Source organism: Lampetra fluviatilis, chromosome 27 (genome assembly GCF_964198595.1).
Source record: "Lampetra fluviatilis chromosome 27, kcLamFluv1.1, whole genome shotgun sequence".
NCBI classification, from domain to species: domain Eukaryota; kingdom Metazoa; phylum Chordata; class Hyperoartia; order Petromyzontiformes; family Petromyzontidae; genus Lampetra; species Lampetra fluviatilis.
In genome coordinates, this window is record NC_136301.1 from 8,626,159 (window position 1) to 8,634,919 (window position 8,761).

Sequence of the window (8,761 nt, forward strand, 5' to 3'; positions counted from 1 at the left end):
ACAAGCGGAACCAGCACTGCCAGGAACGGTGTAGAGTTTGTTTTGTTACCTGTGCTTGTGTACCACTGTTTGTCAAGGCGGTATCAGCAAGTTATTTGTCAAGTTACACAAGGCGTCGTCGAGTCGACTTAGGCTGTGGTTTCAGGAACACATTCAGACCCAATGAATACAGCACCTGACCCCGCTGGTGAGTCTACGGGAGATTTTCCTCGGTGGTAACAAATTTACGGAGTTTACCGCATGCGCAGAGAAGTTGTCGACACTGACTCATGTCGGTCTGGACCTAAACCAGTTGAAGATAATGGTTTGCTCTTTTCATCGTGTGCTGTACACACGAGGCTCGAGCCGAACTCGGGCAAAACGCTCAGCACTGGCCGCGCTCAATGCCCCGGGTCAGTTGTCAATCTCTCCAGCGAGGAGTAACAAATTAACAGAATAAGGTGCAGCCCTGCAATTGCATGGCTCAGCCTCAAAGTGTTACCTGGTGTGGTGTGTAAACATCGCCACTCGGGAGGCGAATGTGGCGGAGCGTGATGCTGGCTACCCACCCCCTCGTCTACCGTGCTGGTCTTCATAGATGCTGGCTCACAGCACTTGCCCCAAAAGTGTGATGAGTCTATATGGGGGATCTTTGTTTTGTTGTAATTATTCGTAACGAATCACTATCGCCGTGGCAATAGCAGGAGCCTCAGGGTCTCGTGCCTCCACCAGTGCCGTCAGACTGTCAAACACCCCGGGCTCGAGCTTCGTGATCTGATTTGTGTAAAAATACAGATCTCGCGTGGTGGTGGGGATTCCCGCAGGCACAGACACGAGTCTTTTCTCTGCACAGTTCACAGTTGTCCCTGAGCACGAACACTGCGAGGGACGTGCGACAGTTTAGAGGCGTCTCACAACGGCCTCCCCTTACACGTGAGCGGCGTCGCGTGTGATCCAACCTTTACACGAGTTGCCTCTTACTGAAGACTTCCCTGCAAACATTGTTCACAAAAATTTTGAGTGCTTAGTGCATTTATAAATGAATGGTATAAATTGATTGTTTCGGAGTTTTGTTGTGAAATCTATTTGTTTCTTTATTTTAATTACTGTAATTGGTTTGGATCATAAGTGTAATTATTTATTCATGATGTATTAAGATCATGATGTATCCCTTGAAAATAGAGATCTGTATTCCAATATGCTCGCCATGATCATCCCACTACTGGATGAAGGTCTCTACAATCCGTAGTCACAACCATGCGATGTATTAAACAACTTCGCACCTGCGCACGAGCTTACTGTCATTACTCCATCTCCATGGTATCCGTACTTCAGGGCGCGTTCCCTACCTTGAATGCCACCCCGCTATTGTTATCGACCATGGTCAATGTGCATTGGCCATCGTGGATTAATCCATCATCCCTTCTCGTGCCATAGCCTGGCCAAGCCTGTTTACCTTCATCTGTTTGATGTAACTTGCTAAAGTGTATTCTCTGATCCACGTGTTACTCTATCTCTCAATGTCATTCTAAGCATGTAACTCGGAGTGCTTATGTGCGCACTTCTCGGTTGTGCTTCTGAACCATCTGCTATCGGAGGTGGTTCACACGGATCAACGTGTCTTGTTGTAGGCACATTGGAATGAATTGTTTCATTGTGAAATTCAGGTTTACAAAGACACTCCAACCTGCTCTCGTTTGTATTGTTTTATTTGCATTGTTTTAGTCTCCTTTTAGATGTTGCTAAAACCTTGAATACGGAAACAATTTTTGAGCTAATAACACATTGTTTCAACTTAAATTTTACTATGAATAGCCTCAAGAATGTCAATGTAAACTACATCATTGCAGGTAATAAAATAATTCATAATGTGCAGTGACATAGAATCGTTCACTTAGAGGCCGTTCATAAATGACGTCACGCACCTAGGGGGAGGGGGGGGGGTTAGACATTTGTGACGATGTGTGACGAAGGGGGGGGGGAGTTGAGAAATTTGACATCACGTAAATATGCACAACTTTAAATAAATATAGACAACACGTTCTACTTAATTAAATAAACGTTTAATAAATGTTTTCTCCTACAACATCAGTGCAGCGCCACATTAACTACGCACTACAATGACAATAGCTTAAAGCGATTTGAAGCATGTTTAATTTAGGGGGGGGAGGCAGAGCTTTGTGACGTCGTGTGACGTCGTGTGACAAAGGGGGGGGGGGGGTCAAAAATCGTCCAAAATAGCGTGACGTCATTTATGGACGTCCCCTTAGCAGCATAGCGCTGGTTGCTGGCAGGGAAGGGGATCTGCGGCTACAGCAACCCTGACTGACAGCAGGTCACATGATAGACAAGAGAGAGGGATGTAGGGGAAAGGTTACGGCAGGGGCACATCGAGAACCTGCTAGCATGGTCCAGAAGGGGGGCGTGGCCGGGGCGGAGCCAGAGGTCACGCTGACAGTATAAAAGGGGCTCCGAGAGGGGATCTCGGGGCTGTCGTTTGGAGTGGGATCCCGTCGTGCTGCTGCTGGAGTCTTCACCATCGTCTCCGTCTTAACCATCTCGGCGTCGCCAGTCAGAGGCAGTCTGCCAGCTGTCCTGACTGGGAACCGTAGTTGCTAAAATGTTAACTGTTAAGGCTGCTAATAAACAGAGGGCCTCCTACTCTTATTGTCTCTGAGTCAGTCACTACAATATGCACTCATATAATAAACTAAACACCAAACAAGTGCGATAAAATAATTGTTGGAGGGATTCAGCTTGAAGCCGCATCAGAATATCCTCCTTAGGGCTATTTTTTAGATCAGATCGTGATCCAAATTGTAATATTTACATGTGAAGTCTGTCAATTTGGAGTGCGTTTGAAAATATTAGCGTTCCAACTTTCCCCCAGTTACAAATGTCAATCCGTGGATACTTCTCGCCATGACGTATCAATAAGAAATATGAAGTGACAGAGGATTGATTGACTTTCCCCAACCATAAAGAGTCACTGCGCATGAAACACGAATATTGGTTAAATACTTATATTTGTAAAAGGGCTGTCAAGCCCCCCCCCCCCCTCACTGGTCTGAGTCTGCACGACAATCAACTGAAGAGTATTCCCAGGGGAAGTTTGCTGGGCGTGTGTGTGTCTAGAGCTGGATGGATAATGCCCATCGGTTCTACCTGAAGACAGAAGCTTGTGTTGCCTCCGAAACGTCGTGATTTTTATGTTATTTTTCTTTTATTAATTTTAATGTTTTACCTACGTGACTTTACCGAAATAACCTAAGAACATCTGAAACCTGTTCCTTTAAACTGTGTAACGATTGAATTAGTGGAGCTTGTGTGTTGGAGCTACCACCTTGCAGAGATGACGGCACGTTCAGTGCAGTCGCTAACGATTGGCTACTGCACAAAACTTGCAGTCATTAGCAGGTGCCCCCGGCTCTGCCACTTTGTGGGTTCCAGTTCAGGTGTCCGGTAAGTGGTTGGTTATTGGTGGTTGTTGTTGCTTCTTGTTGTTGTATGACAGAGTGAAGTGCTATCAGTCAACATAACTCAGTTGCGGTACAGCTTCAGAAAATATTTTATCAGGTCAATTCCTCCAGTTGGCAATTATGTGCCAAGGAAAGTGGTGAAATATTGCAATCAGGGTAATGATGAAGCTCCAACCTTGTGGCCCAATATTGGAGGAATGTTGTTGGTTTTTTGCCTGTGCCGTGCGCCGGGCATGATTGGGTGGAGCAGCTGTTGTGATTGTCGATTCGCGGGAAGTGTCACGACTATGTTTTTTAGTTGTTTGTTGTATTTTTTGTCGGAATTTTGATGTTCCTCGGTTGTGGGATTGTTCTGCCTGTCCACCCAGTTGCGTTGCTGTATATTAACCGGGACGGCTGTGTTTTTTAAACAAGGGGGGGTAGGGTGATGTAGTGTAATAGTGCTGGTTGGTGAACAGCAGAGGCAACTGTGGTGGACAGCCAGTACACATTCTGGTGAGTGTGTGCACGGGTGTGTTGGCAGACTGGAGGAAATGGGGCAAGGGTCACCTGCTAGGAGGTTCGATAAGGGAGGCACGGTCAGGGCGAGGCCAGGCCACGCTGGTAGAATAAAAGGAGCTGAGAGCAGGAGCTCGAGGCTGCCAGTTCTGGGAGTGGACTCGTCTCGTCAATGCTGTCGTCTCGTCGCCGTCGTCGCTGCCGTCTTCGATAGATATTGCGCTACAGGATAGTTGTTGGCTGTCTCAGTCAGCGACGTCAGTGATAGATGGCTAGTGTTGTGTACAGGCTAGGCTAAGAGACTGTGGAGAGTGGGTGGACGAGACCGTGAATGTTATAATAAAGAAGGTGCCTTGTCTCTGAATCGCTGACACTACAATGTAGTGTTGAAATTCTTTCACACGGTATGTAGCCAACCGTGCTAATCGGATATGTGGGGGAAGGACAGCAAACTTACAACAAAAAGAGACTTTTCAATGGAGATTTGCAAATGCATAGCTCCCAGTGGCTTCCTAATATTGGATGGAAGAACGCTCCAGACGACCACACACGTGAATCTGAAAGCGCGCAATGCAGTGACCGTTTTTGTTCGATGATTATCCAAAAGCCGTTGATTTATGGTCGAGCTCATGTTTATTAGGCGCTTAACCAAAACTTGCATGTGTTTTAATGCAATTTCTATGCAGTGACTTCACTGATGTATGTGTAATGCGGGCGTAAGCGACCTTCCGGATGTGACGTCACGGGGGGGTGGAGTCATGTGACGTGGGAGGAATGTTCGGGTCCTTAAGCGGGTAAACCGGAAGGAGAAGTCAGTCGGGTTGTGAATGGAAAAGGGTGAGGCCACGCGGGCGAACGAGAGGAGGGGGGCACCGTCGGCCAGCGGGAGCCAACCCCGAGAACAGTAGGGAGCTATTGGGTGGTGTGAAGCGGCAGAGAGTTCAGCCAGGAAGGCTGTGTGTTAGAGGCAGCGGTGTGGCTGCCAGGAGTTGCAGGAGCGACAAAGAGAGAGAGACAGCACGAGGCTGTCAGAGCTGCGGAGTGACCGAGAGAGAGAGGAGCTGCCGCGAGTACAGCCAGGGGGGCTACGGGAGCGACAAAGACCAACAGCGGGGCTGCTGGTGGTGACTGGAGCGACATCGGAGTCAGCACTGTGGGGACTGAACAAATAGGAGACAGCCGTGTGGGAAATATAGTACGAACCAAATAAAGGACACTGAGCCAGACATCGTGGTCAAGTCTTTTATTACACTGGTGCCAGAAGTGAAACGGCATGTCGAAGCAAGTAAGGAAGAAAATTACTCCGGCGCCAGCATCGGCTTCTTCGTCCGACGACGACGATCTCCCTCCAACCATGGATCCTGCTGGGGTGGTGGAGGAGAGCCCTGCTGAAGCGAGCATGGGGACGGGAGTGGAAGATGTCGGCGCGATGGCGGGGCCGTCAACATCATCGGACGCTGATCGAAGATGGCAACAGATGGCGGTACAACTGGAGGCACTCAAGGACGTCCTGGCGCAACTATGTCAACTCGTCACGCCAAGGACGACGGAGGAAGCTGAAGGTGCTCCACGGGCCGCCACGTTGCCTGCCCTGCCGCCGCCATTAGCCACGCGGCAAGAAGCCGCCATCTTGCGCGCCCCGCGGCGCCAAACCGCCATCTTGGCCACGCCGCGGGCCGACGCCATTTTGAATTTGCCACCAGAACAACCAACATTGGAAGACGGCGTGAAGAGGAGTCGGAGTCGCCACCTCACCACAGTTAAGGAATTTTCCTTCCAAATTCAACATCGGAAGGGAGTGCGCCATGCGAACGCTGACGCACTTTCCAGATTACCGCGGCGCGCCCCTTGTAAATGTGCGTCGGGGACGCATAGGTGTTCGCCGATTCTAAACCCCCCTCAGCCGCTTACGTTGGCCGTCGAGAAGTCGGATACTCCGATGGAACCGGGACCGACTGACGGGGTTTTGAATCTGCCGCGGTCTGTCTGGATTCGGGAACAGATGATGGATGAGTCGTTGTTGTCCTTGCGGAAGCGGTTTACGAGGGACAATGGGAGTCCGAGTACGGCTGTGGGGCCGCAACCCGCTCTCCGAGATGGTCTGCTTATGTGGCGGGAGGGGTTCCAGGAACGCTGGCGTCTGGTGGTACCAACGTCCTTGCGATTCGAGTTGATTAGAACTCTCCATTGTGACACACTCTTACATTTAGGGGTGCAGAAGACCTTGTTGACGTTGCAACGTCATTATTTTTGGCACGGCATGGCGACAGATGTCGTAGGGCACGTGCGCGTGTGCCCTGAGTGCGCCCGACGTAAGCCGCCTAAACATCCTTACGTGCCGCCTCTCCAGTCGATTCAGGTGTCTCGAGTCAATTAATTGGTGGCACTGGACATATTGGGACCCTTCCCACCATCGGCGAGGGGTAATAAATATTTGCTGGTAGGGGTGGAGTACCTCTCCCGTTGGCCGATGGCCTGGCCGTTGCCTGATCAGTCGGCCGCGGCCATTACCGACGCCTTTTTGTTTGGGTACATTATGGACAAGGGGGCGCCTGAGAGACTCCTCACGGACCAGGGCCTAAATTTCTCTTCTAAATTATTGGCGGAAGTGTGCGCGGGCCTTGGGACTAAGAAAGTACGGACATCCCCATACCATCCGCAGACGGATGGTATGGTTGAACGGCTGAACAGGACATTGTCTGCCATGCTTTGCCATACTGTGAGTGAACAACAATCAGATTGGGATCTGCACATCCCCGGAGTGCTTTCGGCGTACAGGATGACGCCTCATGCGGCTACAGGGTATTCGCCGTTTTACCTCATGTATGGTCGGGAAAACGTGCTGCCGGTGGATGTGCAATTGGGAACTGGGGTGAAGGGACCTCGTAAACCACTCCCTGAATATATTCAGGACACGGTTCGCCGGGTCACGGAGGCGCGGGAGAATGCCCGCGTGGCTACGACCAAAGCCCAGGCCCGGAACGAGCGGTATGCTCGACGGTCCGAGGGGGAGTGCCCCTGGAAGGTTGGGGACCTGGCCTGGCTCCATTGTCCGCAGGTACGGCCGGGAACCTCGCCTAAATTGCACAAACCTTGGCATGGTCTCGTACGCCACATTGAGGTTCCCAACCCACAGTCAGCACGCGTTCAGATTGGATCTCGTCGCTGGTTTGTTCATACGTCGCACTTGAAACCGTATGTTGCTCCCCTACATGATGCGTCATCTCCCAATGTTGCCTTGCCGGGGTCTGTTGTTGCTGACTCTCCCCTGCCTGCGTCCATTGATCTTGCTAGAGCGCCTGTCGTACCTGTTCCAGACAGGCCGGCCGTGACACCGCGGGGGACGAGGGGTCCTGCTCGGAGGGCGCCTGCCAGGTCTGCGGGACCTTCGAGCCCTGCAGCCCTTCCGACCCCGCTGCAGGCACATTCGCGGGACACGCCCAAGACTAATTCTTCAGGGACACGGGATGTTGGTGGACTTCCAACCGCAACAGGAGAATTACCCCCTGTCATTCCTCGAGTTCCATCGCGTTCCCGTTCTGCGAGTGGGCCGCCGACCGTCCGGGACGGGCCGGCGACCCGCACACGTTCTAAATCGCTTACGTTTCGTTGATTGTATGTTGTGTTGTTGTTCTTGTTCTTACCGCTGTATTTATTGCATGCTTCTCGTACGTTCTTTGATGTTACTTTGTGTTGTTGTTCTTGCTGTTATATTGCATGCTTAGTGTCCTTTAGGGGGGAAGGTCGGTTCGCCGCATTACGGTTTGGTATTGTTCAGCCGAGGTCGGCTGGGTTTTTCTCTACGGGGGAGGGTGGTGTAATGCGGGCGTAAGCGACCTTCCGGATGTGACGTCACGGGGGGGTGGAGTCATGTGACGTGGGAGGAAGGTTCGGGTCCTTAAGCGGGTAAACCGGAAGGAGAAGTCAGTCGGGTTGTGAATGGAAAAGGGTGAGGCCACGCGGGTGAACGAGAGGAGGGGGGCACCGTCGGCCAGCGGGAGCCAACCCCAAGAACAGTAGGGAGCTACTGGGTGGTGTGAAGCGGCAGAGAGTTCAGCCAGGAAGGCTGTGTGTTAGAGGCAGCGGTGTGGCTGCCAGGAGTTGCAGGAGCGACGAAGAGAGAGAGACAGCACGAGGCTGTCAGAGCTGCGGAGTGACCGAGAGAGAGAGGAGCTGCCGCGAGTACAGCCAGGGGGGCTGTGTGAGAGTAACAGCAGCGGAGCTGCTGTGGTGCTACGGGAGCGACAAAGACCAACAGCGGGGCTGCTGGTGGTGACTGGAGCGACATCGGAGTCAGCACTGTGGGGACTGAACAAATAGGAGACAGCCGTGTGGGAAATATAGTACGAACCAAATAAAGGACACTGAGCCAGACATCGTGGTCAAGTCTTTTATTACATATGTAAGAGAAGAGAGCATTACCGTTATGTTAAGGTATTTTTACTCAATCATACAGATTTACACTTGTGTTGGTCAGCATGGGACTCAGCCTAAGTACATTTATGCAGGGCAGGCACATTTACACAGCAATTCAACAAATTGTCACGATTCAATCCAAGATAACACAGTAATGTATTCCTTGTTCGTATTGTCCCGTCATTATTCGAGATAACCATTTTCGAAAATAAATAGAAAATAAAATATGACTGTCTCTAATACACATTCTTAGATTAGTCTATTCTGATATATAAAGGGGCGCTGCAGCGTTACCTCCCTCGGGAAAAGTAGAGGTGAGAGCGGATCAAAAACACAGATTCCTGCTCGGGAAACGGCCGGGGTCAGATAAGGTAAAAGCGGATCAAAAC